The sequence below is a fragment of the Lipotes vexillifer genome, unplaced genomic scaffold (genome assembly GCF_000442215.2).
Source record: "Lipotes vexillifer unplaced genomic scaffold, Lipotes_vexillifer_v1.1 scaffold914, whole genome shotgun sequence".
In the NCBI taxonomy this organism is placed as follows: Eukaryota; Metazoa; Chordata; class Mammalia; order Artiodactyla; family Lipotidae; genus Lipotes; species Lipotes vexillifer.
In genome coordinates this window covers 3,658,595-3,669,596 of record NW_006780388.1, presented here as the reverse complement: position 1 = coordinate 3,669,596, position 11,002 = coordinate 3,658,595, and positions in this window count along the sequence as shown.

The window sequence follows — 11,002 nt, the reverse complement described above, 5'->3', positions numbered from 1 at the left end:
CCTGCTCACAACCGTGCCAAGTGGTGGAGGCGGGAATTTCCTGGGACGTGGTGGCTCCAGAAACGCATTAATCTCGGCTCTTAGGAACCAGGCGCCACCTACAAGCTGTGAAACTAAAGCCTTCTCCACTAAGCGCTTTTAGATTCTTAGTTTTAGAAGAGTAATACCTGATTTCCCTGTCCTGCTTCTGCTGTGTGCTGAGCGATGATAACCGCCTACTTCATGGAAAATTGTGCCTTTAAAACTTTGTAAATTTAAGTACATCTGAGATGTTGCTTCTTTTTACTTTTTCTACTTTTTCCTACCATTTTCTAGAAAAAAACTTTTTGTTTTGCATATCTCTTCCTGGGGGTGGGGGCAGGGAACTACAGCAAACTCATTTTTATGCAATATATTTTTCAGTGTCAAGTTTGGACTTTCGCTGTCACTTACCTGCTGTGTTTCGCTACTTTCTGACCAAGCAACGGCTAACTTTTGTACAGATCAATTTGATAAAATTAAAAAATGCTTTTTATCTACATGGGCTGCATTTTGTGTGTTGCTTTCCATAAGCATGGGGGCTGTGGGTCTCCGAGACCATGGGGGTCCTGTTTTGAAGGGGTTTGGCCAAGGCAGGAGTGGGCTCTGTGAGGGTTAACCCCAGGCTCCCCGGGGGGAGGGGCCGGCTGGCCAGACCACCCTCCCTCTTGGGTGCTGCATCTGAATTTGAAAAGAATAGATCTCAGAAGCCTCCAGGAAGCCGGGGATGCATCTTCCTCCTGGTGTGTGTTGCGGGGGGGGGGCGGACGACGACGACGACGACGACGACGACGACGACGACGACCTCCTCAGTAGGCAAAATGGGTCCAGATGGGCCAGATTTGGGCCGTGGTTTCCTCCCAGGCAAATCCCAGAGCTGGTTTCTGGGTGGCTGACGACATTTTTCGGGCACTGGCTCAGAGCCAGGCTGGGAGCTGGATAAAAGCCGCCCTGCAGGCCCCGGACAGGACTGTCTGGTTGGCAGAAAGGGTTTCTAGGAAGAAACGGTTGTGGGAGCAACAGCAAGCAAGGGACAGCCTCGCTCCCCGGCTGGGCCTCCCCAGCACACGGGCCTGGAGGCACCCACCTCTGAGCTGTGCAGATGCATCTGGGGGTGAGAGGAAGATTATGCTTCTCAAGAGAACCGAGATACACAAGGCAGTTACCTATGCAATTTTAATGGGGTGGCCTGGGTATGGGGCCACGCACCCGAGCCCTCACCTGCCCAGCCGCTTGCGTGGCTGCAATCCAGGGCGCGTCCCTCACCCCGCGCTGGGGAGCCACATCCAGGGCCTGCCAAGAGCAGCGTTTGGGAAGAGCTGCCCGGATTTATGAGGGTTCGTGAGACCAGTGTTTGCCAAGCTTCCCGGGTGAGGCGGGCCTGAGGTGGGGGGATGTAGACATCCAGGCTCACGGAGGCCCGCTGCCTTCACAGCCGGCCGCCTGCGAGGAGCCAACCCAGCCTGCCCTGCATCCAGCGAAGGGCTGTCCAGGTCCATATGGCCCTCTAAGCCCTCGCATTGACACCCCAAACCAAGGAAAGCCCCCAGTGTCCAGCTTGCTGACAGAGGGAGCAAAGCCTCCCCTTTGCTGTTCTGGGATCGCTCAGGCCTTGCCAGGTTCCCGAGGGCTGGAGACTCTGCCAGTTTTGTTTGGAGTTGGAGGGTCTCCTGCGTATTAACTCCCCAGGTCCCGGTCTTTTCCCGCTGACCCACCCTGTGTGACAGCCCCCATGGCCCTGGGTTCTGGGCAAGGTTCCCATGGGTTTCCTACATCTGAGCTCGTGACGCTCCAGGGAGAGGAAGGGCAGCCACATGGTCCTGGCGCAACCACACCCTGCCTGGCCGAGGGCATGGAGACCCAGTGCCCTGCACCTTGTCCCTGCCCCTCCAGGGCCCCCTCCCGTCTTTGGGGCCTGGGCTGGTGGCTTCCCCGCTGGGAGCATTCTCAGGCAGACATTGCAGGCCGAGCCCACAGCCAAGGACCCTAGAAGTGGTGGGGTCTCTGTCTCCCCAAATGCTGGGTCCCTCAGTGACACTCTGAGAAGGCAGCTGGGGCGGCCCCCCAGGGGGTCAGGGCTGCTGAGAGGGTTCCCTGGGCTACCCTGGTCCTCAGGCTGGTGAAGGATTTTTGAGGAGAGCTCAGCTGACAAGGTTACTCCCAAGGTCGGCCTCGCCCCGCCTCGCCCCAAGTCTAAGAGAGTGTCTGCTCAAGCTGGTCCGGAGTCCTGTTCTCATTTAGACTGTTCCATTGGCCCACCCAGGGCCAGGCTGGCAGGAAAAGTTCCTCATTTTTCATTTCCTCGTGCAGAACAGAGAGCATTGCCTCTCTGATCTCAGATGAACAGAGTGCCCTGTTCAGGGAGAAAGGGGAAATGGCATTTATGATCCAGCCCTGCTCTGATGGGTTGGAAAGGCCCCTTCTGGTTCACAATCACTCTTCCTGGGATGAGATCGGCTTTCAGAAGTGGATTTTCTGTTTGGATGGGAGTTCATGGCCAGTGTGGCTGTCAGCTTCGGGGAAGGCCTGTGTCCTCTGAGCAGCTGCCTGGGAGAGGCCCAAAGTCCTGCTCACCCGGCCGATCCCAAGGGTCAGATTCAGGACCCACCCAGCCTGCTGAAACTTTGGCCCACATTTAGGGGGACAGCACTCAGGATGGGCATCACAGACTTAGAGTCCTGGCCTGGTGTGGAACCAACTCTTTCCTCCCCAATGTGTAGCTGGGGTCTCCAGCCCAGCCCAGGACAGAGGGTCTCTGTGGATGCCATCTCTGGCTGATCAGGTTTGCAGGGGCTGCGGTCCATGGCATCAGGTGGGGCTGGGAGGATGTGTTTCCAGGTGGTGACTCGATGGCCACCAGACACTAGGCAAGCCCTCACACCCTGTGTGGACGGCCTCCTTGGACACATTCCAACAGGCTTCATGGAAAACCTGTGCTGACCAGGACCTAGTCTGGAGGCCACAAAGCCCATGATGCCAAATCCCCCAGTCTTACCCCAGAGCCAGTGTAGACCCCAAGACAAGGGAGATGGGTTGTTCTGCCAGGCACTGGGGGTAAGGAATCATTCTCGAGGAAGGAGACTTGTAGTTGCACTCTGCCCCCAAACTCGGGCCCCCTGGCCCAGGCACTTCTCCTCCTGGAGGGAGCAGATGTACAGATGTCTCCAAGGATGGGGCTGCAGGAGGCTACAAAGGGGAAAAGTCAGGGAGGGAAGGAGCAAAAGAGGGAGATGCACATGGGGCTCCAGCCCCCCCTTCACGTGAGGAACGTCCTGGAGCAGAGAGTGGGGCCGAGGACTGGCCCTGAGAGCCCAGCACTGCCCACCCCTGGCTGCGTGCCTGGGCAACCAGGCTGTGAGGGATGTCCCGTCTTCTGCTTCTTCGGGCTGGCTTTGGGAGGGAGGAAAGATGGAAAAGACCCCCTGACATACTGGGGGGACTCAGTGAGATTAGGACCTGCCCGCGATGGAGCATTTGCACAGATACCTGTGAGAACTCTTGGTGCTATTATTACCACCTTCAATCACATGATGCTGCTTCTTGCTCATCTGCAGAATAAGCTGGATTTGCCAGTAAGAAAATTAAGTAAAAGTGAAATGGACAGAGAATGTGCATTCAAAGGCCAGGGGCCTGGGATGCCCCCGTCCCAGCCTCTGCCTCTGGGACCCTCCTGCTGCACCGAGGTGTCCTCCAAGCTTTCCTGCAGTAAGGCAGTCTGGGCCGGTGGATAGAAGCTCTGCCACTTTACCGTCAAACCCCTCTGTGCCTCAGTTTCCCCCCATGACCATGGGGTGATGATGGTCTCACTGAGGTGCCTTGAGGATTTACTTGGTGAGCCTGAGGCCAGCACTTGGACACACGGGACAGGAAACTTCCTGCCCCATCCTGCTGGCAGACTTGTCCCGGACCCCTGGGGTCTTCCCTCCCCTCATCTCCCCCAGCCTCATAGTGACTTCCTCAGCTCAGCCCCAGAATGGCCGGCGGTGGAGGCCTGCACAGCCTTCCTGCTTCCCCTGCCCAGGCTGGGCTGTCCCCAGCAAGGTCCTGTGTGCAGCGGATACCTCGCCCCCGCCACCCCAAGCTCTCCATAACCCCTGCCGTCCCCAGGGGGCTGGGGCCAGAATGCAGGGCTCGGTCTGCTGAGGCTGCTGCTGGGCCTTTCCAAGAGGTCCCTAACCGGGTCAGGTCGGCCCTGCTCGCTGGCTCCCTGTGCCAGGGTGCCACCCGCAGGACCCCGCAAAGGGTTAAGGTGTCGGAGGCCTGGCGGGAGTGCAGGCGGCTGAGCAGAGCAGCCGGGCTGGTGCAGGGCCAAGAGCGCCAGCGAAGGCGCTGCATTTTAATGAATCATTATTGCCGGGGAGGCCTTTGTCTTGCTTTATCCGGTGCACAATAAAAGAATTAATTAGACAGAAAATGGCAGGGCAAGGAACTGACAAGTCATTAAGGGCTGCTGAATGACCGATGAGATGCACGCCGGGGTGGATTTCGGCTCCGGAATGATAATGGCCGGACGGGTGCTTTGTATGCGCTACCAGCCGGCCTCTGGGCAGCATTGTGGGTGCTGCCGTTGTGGCGGGCAGGACGGGCCAGCGCCGGCCTGACTCTCCAGAGACCAAGCGGGCAGTGGGAATCGGCTGACAAAATCGATGTATTAATTTTTGTGTGCAGACACAGTGTAAATGTTTGGATACAGAGGGGACTTTGGCGGGTGGGCATCCTGGCCCCTGGACTCTACTTCGTGGCTCAGGGGACAGAGGCCAGCAGTGGGGGTGCTCCCTGCATTGCGAGAAGCAGAAGGCAGGGACGGGGCGGGGGGAAGAGAGAGACTGAGAGGAGAGGAAAGAGCAGACAGGTGAGGTGAGGAGCGTAGAAAAAAAGAGAGAAGAGGGGACGAGAGGGGTGAGGGCAGAGGGAGCCTGGAAGACCCAGAAGAAACTCTTCCGAGAGCCAGGCTCTGCCATCCTTTGCTGCTGCTGTCATGGTTATTTAGACGTCACCAGGAAAAAAAGTGCCACCCACAGATCTAGCTCTCCCACCCAGAAAAATTGAGCCTGTGACTTAGGAGTGCATCGCGGGGGAGGATCAGCCGGCTCCTCCCTGCGACCCCCTGGGGGGCTGGATTTGGAAACTGCCTGGAGGATCTGGTGCCGGCTCCCTGGTTTCCTGCTCCTTCACGGCATGTCTTGTGCTTCCTGGGTGTCATCTCGGGGGTGGAAGGGAGGGGGCTGAAATGCCAGACAAGTTGGGAGAGGGGTCTCCCTGCTGTGGGGTGATGGGGATGTGGGAGAATAAGCAGGGTGTGTGACCAGGCAGTCAATGCCCCTTCCTGGGCTGGATGTTAAGGGACAGGTGACACCACCACTGGGACACTTGGACCAGCTCCAGATACCGGCTGATGGAGGATGAGGGGCTGCTCTGTCCAGAGGACAGCCCCTAGTGCAGGCAGAGGGCAAGTGCTGGGTGTTCCTGGGTGGAGGGAGCTCCATCAAGCCAGGGCTGCATGGAGCAGATGCCACATCCAGTTCCAGATAACAAGTGTCCCATCGGTGGCAGGGCGTCTGGACACCACTGGGAAGTATTGTCAACGCTTCTGTACCCTGTACCCCCGATGGTTGTGTGTGCGTCCCCTCTCACACATGTGGGACTAAGGCGGGCCTGGACACTCTGGGCATCATCCCCAAAGCGGGGGCCTCCCCTTCCTTCTCCCCAATTTCCTGGGGTCACATGGGTCTTCCGAGGAGCTTGTTCACTAAAGGGAGAGGGAGGGGTGGGATGAAGGTGGCCAGAGGGCCTGGACGACCCTATAGCTCTAGAAACCTGAGTCTTCGACATTTTTCCAAACGGGAGGGGGTTATCAAGGCAGGGTCACGGTGCCTGGCATCTGGTAGGCCTCTCTGGCTTCTGAGGTCCTTCTGTAAAATGGGAAGGATGGTGTGTACCTCCCCAGGAACGGTGCTCAGAAGCATGGGAGATGAGTCCTTAGCACAGGATTTGGTTAGGAGCAGCCACTAAATACACATCACCCAAAGTTGTCATTGAGCTGAAGTTAGGACTCACACCTCAGCAAGGAGTTGGCCTGCTTGCTGGACAGGGCCAACATGCTCCCCATCCATCCCTCCATCCATCCAATGACCATCAGACACCAGGTACCGGACTTTAAAGGAGAAGGAGACTAACAGCCCTGCCCCCCTCTCAGTGCATCAAGAAAGGGTCACACAGGACAAGTGAAGGGGACTGTAGGAAGCTACACAGGGACCAGCCTCCTCTGCAGGTTGTCATGGAGGCATCTCCCTGAGATATTTCCACTGAGTCTTTTTTTAAAAAATATTTGTTTATTTATTTGGTTACGCCAGGTCTTAGTTGCGGCAGGTGGTCTCCTTAGTTGCAGCTCGCAGGCTCCTTAGTTGCGGCACATGGACTCCTCAGTTGTGGCATGCAAACTGCTAGTTGCTGCATGCTTGTGGGACCTAGTTCCTTGACCAGGATCAAACCTGGGCCCCTGCATTGGGAGTTCGGAGTCTTAACTACTGCACCATCAGGGAAATCCCCTCCACAGAGTCTTGCCTCTGAGCAGGGATCTGTGACCTCAGCTTTGCCTAGTACAGATCCTGGTAAATGGCATCATCCTTTGCCCCTTCCCTCAGCCTCAGAAGCCCATCTAGGCAGCCCTGGCTGGCTCTTTTCTCACTGGACCTGAATGGGCAGCAGCACTGAGAAGACACAGGGGCAGACCTGAGCCATGCCCAAGGCAGGCAGTGTCTGGGCCAGGACCCAGGTGCAGCCCCCCACAACTCTGGGTCCATACTCACCCCAATTTCTCCAGACATTTCCAGTTTTGGCACTGACTGTCATGTATCCTGGGAGACCCTCTGTCCCTGGAGAACCAGGATGGTGGTCACCCAATAAACAGGTGTGGGAGGTCCCACACTGCCCACGTCTCTCTGTGGAAAACATGCACTTTGGGTTGTGGGTGGGGGCAGTGTTGGGGGGGCAACCCCATCCCAGCATGGGCAGTGTGCCCCTGGGTGGCCTTACGAGCTCAACAGGGTCAGGACTGTAGCTGTGCTTGAGCTTCATCCATGACATAGGCTGTTCTGGACACAGACCAGATGGTCAGGGAGTATTTGCTGACTATGAATCTGTGAATGAACAGAGGAAGATGAGGCAAGTCTCAGTTCTTCCAAAGCCTGAAGCCGGACGAAGGCCCAGTGGTCACAGAAGGGCAGGGTAGCAGCATGGCAGGATGCCCAGGGACTCACTGTTTTCTCTTTCAGTATGTCTCAGCTAGTGACAATATTTGTACAGGAGTGGCAGGGAGTGAAAAGGGGTGGCTGACAGGGCACAAAGGAGGCCTTGGGAGCCCCGGGCACTCTGGTTGGCAGTCTGGTGGTCCATGCACGGTGAGTTGTTGTGAGGGGGGTGCTAAGCACACAACATGGGGAGGGCTGGTCTGCTCTGAGCTATTTAATCTGGAACTGTGAGTAACACTGATGATCGAGACCTTGAATTATCAAGAAACAGCTGAAGCATGTGTGAACTCCCGTCTCCAGAAGGGGTGGCACCTGCCAGAAAGGCCAAAATTAAGAGGAGGGAAAATACCAAGTGCTGGAGAGGATGTGGGCAACCAGGGCCTCATCCCTCAAAACGGCTTTAGTCCTACCTGCAGGTGACACATAGGTTCCCTGCAACCCCACAGTCCCGCTCCTGGGTGTGCACACACAGTCAAAAGCTCTTGTGCTCACAAGACTAGAAGGTTCTCTGTAGGCTGCAAACTGGGAGCGTCCCAAGTGCCCTTTGAGTAAGTAAGTGAATTATGATCTTTACACACATTGAGGTCCAACATGGCTGGGAGAAGGAGCCAGGCATCGCGGAGCCTCCCAAGGCAGGGATCACTGTGAGATTCCATTCACCCGGGAGATTCCATTCACATCCAGGGTAAGGGTTTTTGCGTTTTGTTTTGTTGTTGTTTTATTAAGGCAGGGCAGTGAGAAAAACACGTAGGAGGATTTCTTCCAAAATCAACCCAAAGTTCTGCTGATCACTCTATGGAAAGTGGGGTCTCTGGAAGTTTTCTTCCCAGAGTCAGGGGACCCATGTCCCCACATTTCCACATTGTGGAATCTTCCACTCTATTCAGCAGACAGAAAGAAAATATCCTGAAACAGGTAAGTGATGGTGAAGAGAGCGATGGTGAAAGGGAGTCCAGAACGCCTTTCTCCTGCTGAGGGTGGGGAAGGCAAGGCAGGTGGGAGCCCCTCACAGCTGCCCAGGTCCCTGGAGAGGAATGTCTGGGTGGGGAGCATGGTCCTGTTAAAAGAGGAAACCTACATGCTCTGTGAGGACCTGGGGAGGCATCTATTCGTAAGGGGTTGGGGGGGGCAGGCGGGTGTGCAGAAGAGGGTAGGGGTCGTGAGGACAGCGGCGACCGTACAGTATGCGCTGGGCACTGGGCTGGCCTGTGCTCAGCCAGTGTGATCTCAGCAAAGGCCTGAAGGGTCTGTGATTCCCCCGTGGTCACTCTGCTGGCCGGGGCCGCAGGCCAAGCCCTGGGCAGAAGAGCAAAGTGGGGCAAGGCCCCAGCGGCAGAACGTGCCAGGATCTGCTGCCCTAAAGAAGGACACCCTACACCTGTCTGTCCTCTGAGCACTGTGGGTTTCTTCTCTGGGAAGGGGAAGGGCCTTCATTCTGTCAGCTGGATGGAAGGGGCTTGTGGGCTCAGACGCTCCTCCTGGGCTCTGCCTCGGCGGGTCATGCCAGAGGTACCTCTGCCCCATTAGCCCCCAAGCTGGCCTGCCAGGGGACCCGAAGGCGCTGGCATCACCCGCAGAGGGAAGCTTTCTTGGGTGTCCTAGTTAGAGGACGATCTAAGGCTGAGAAGAGGTTCTGGACCCCTCTGGACAACCCGGGAGGGCGGCCAGCACATTTGGATGTTCAGGCTGGCCCTGAGGCCAGGGAGGCCCTGCAGGCACCCTTGGGAGCTGGCTTGAGTGGTGGGTGGGGGTGGGGTGCACACTGGGGGCTGCTGGACGCGGAGCCTGGCCCGGCCCTGCCTCCGTGACCTGACCGCCAGGCCCAGAGGGAGTGTCAGGGACAGAAGGCAACCTGAGCAGGAAGCGCTGGCTGGAGTGTTTCCTTCCATGAAACACCAGCCCCAGCCCCACCCGCCGCCGGGCAGATGGATGTCACAGGCCAGGCTGAGCGGGGGGTGGTTTTCATTGCCTTGGGAATGCCCGCAGTGTGGATGGAGCAGGCGCTGTTGTGGAGGAAGACAGAGCTGGAGCTTTGGGGAGGTGGGCGTCCTGCTCCCAGCTGGCAGGAAAGTCATTTTCTTGCAAAGCAGGGACACAGCCAGCTCGGTGCCTTTGGAAAGGAGACAAACTACATCTTGACTGTGATGGGTTGATGGGGTCGCGGGCCCTCGCCCCCGCCTGCCTCCCGCTCTGCACACCCGGGTGTGAGATTGGCGGGGCTGACTCCCCTCACGCGGGCTCCCTGTCACCTGTTCCTCCCATTTGCGAGCTAATTCCGCAGGGTCCGTGGGCGGCAGCGGGCGCGGCAGATCCGGAGTGTGGGCGAGGCTGTTACAAAACAGCCCCAGCGCAGGCTCATTTGCATGAAGCCCCAGAGAGGCCCCACCCAAATCCTCCTTGATACTGAGCCCCTGAAGCTCCAGTCTGCAAAATGCCCTCCTACCCCTGCCACCCAGATGGACGTTGGGACCCCAGCAAGAGGCCGCTTCACGGTCCCTGCTGGTTCTCCTGGGCTGGGCATATCGGGAAGGCTCAGACTCGGTTTACCCATCTGGGAAATAGGCACCCAAGTCCGCCTGCCTGGGCACCTCAGAGCGGCGAGGGAGCCAACGGGGAAAGAGAGGAGCAGCTTCCCCCATGGGCAGCCAGGAGGTCAGCCTGAGTGAGCAGAGGCTTGAGCCCCACGGAGCCTGAGCAATGGACTAAATTGGGAGATTCCTATGCAGCCATGGGGTGGATAAGCCAGAACCATGAGTGCTGGGGCCAGGCTGCGAGGCTGGGTGGCCCCTGGGGAGGAGGCCCACAAAACGGAGACACGCGTGCCCAGCGGCCCCGGAGACCTTGCCCTTGGGTCATCAGGGGTGCACACAGACTCTGGGAGCTCTGGAGCAGGCAGGGGGCAGCCTGGGGGAGGTGTGTGGGTGGGGGCTCCCAACAGCAGTAGGAAACAATTAACCAGGTATAGCGCCTGGCTCCTGGGTGGGTGCCAAGAGGGGATGCAGATAGCTTGGCCTGGTGAGTACTCCAAGGAGCCGCCCCTGGGTGGGGGCTGCAGGGGAGGTGGAGGAGATGGGCAGGGAGGGAGGGAGGGTTCAACGAGGGGAGCCGGGCTGGCTGGCCGGAATGTCCCTGCACCAGACTTAAAGAGAGAGAGATGGGGGAAGGAGAGGCCGGAACCGACACTGCCGCTTCCCAGGAGACTTGACGGGAACTGAGTGGGTTACCTGTTTGCTTCCACTGTCGGGAGGAAGGGGAAGGCGCACCAGCCAGACCGTCCTACAAGTTGCTGCCATAAGGGGACATCTCCCCTCCTGGGAGAAGTGGGGAGTGGTGTCCTCAGCGCTAAACGTGCCTGCCCTGCCTCTCCCCTGCTGGCCCCGTCACCCTCGGCCCAGATGCCTCCTCCTCCGAGAAGCCTTCTGCACTACCCCACATAATGAGCCTATCTGATTATTTCCTTAGTAGCCCAGGTCACCATCAGCTGTCATTGCGACAGGTGGGACTCCTGCCCACACACCATGAGTCCCAAGAGGGCAGTGGCGGGCCCACTGTGGTCACTGCTGACCCCAGCGCCTCATGTCAGGCACATGAGCTGACCAGGTGGACAGGGGCTCCGGAGGCAGAGTCTGGGTGGGTGGGGGGAGCTCAGGTACCTCCCAGTCCCATTCCCCCGGCTGAGCCCTGGAACTTGCCGACCCCCCTCATGATACTGCTCAGACTCCCTGCCTGGGCGG